This window comes from Crocuta crocuta, unplaced genomic scaffold, assembly GCF_008692635.1.
Source record: "Crocuta crocuta isolate KB4526 unplaced genomic scaffold, BGI_CrCroc_1.0 scaffold617, whole genome shotgun sequence".
NCBI lineage: Eukaryota > Metazoa > Chordata > Mammalia > Carnivora > Hyaenidae > Crocuta > Crocuta crocuta.
The window spans coordinates 95,666-96,443 of record NW_027531881.1 but is presented as its reverse complement, the minus strand read 5'-3'; positions in this window follow the sequence as shown (position 1 = coordinate 96,443).

Below are 778 nucleotides of genomic sequence, written 5' to 3'. Positions count from 1 at the left end.
CCTCTCCACAATTGAAAATCTATACTTCTCTGTAGCCTTTTGAAGCTTCCCTCTACTTGCTAGTTGGGATGTTGCCCAATTCATGAATTGATTAAAATAACCAATTAGATATTGGAGTTTTCCTTGTTATTCTACTTGGCATTTTTCTTTCACTGTATGTAAGTATGTATGTACATATGTATGAATGTATGTATGTATATCTTAAAGTAATGGCTTTATAAAAATATTATCTTCATCTTTCTGTCATCTCATGAATAAGGTTTCTGGAATTATAAGATTGACATTACAATTCTTGCCTTTTTTGTAGCATTTTCATATTCATTATTTAATTTGATTTCAAAGTCACAGCAACCAATGGAAGGTAGAGCAGTTTATCTGAACTTTTTTTTTTTCTTTAACTGAGAGACTTGAACCTTAGTGAGTTTAAGCTACTTAGAATCATCAATTGGTAGGGACTTTGAGATCTCCCTGTCTGGCCTTTTTAAATTATGAATGCAGAAGCTGAGGTGCAAAGAAGTCACAACTGGAGGGGTCATTTCATCATTTCCTTGGTTACATAGCTATTTATTGCAAATCTGGAACAAAAATATAAGTCTCCTAAATCTTAGTCTAACATACTTGACACAACCCAGATACTGTCTCTAAATAATAGTTGTAGATTAATAGCTTTCTGTATCAGAGAGGTTAAGCAGATCAGAACATATATAAACTACAGCTTTAAATTACTTAATTTAGTATATAAGAATAAATAGTTCTTTAGCGAACATTTACTGAGAAC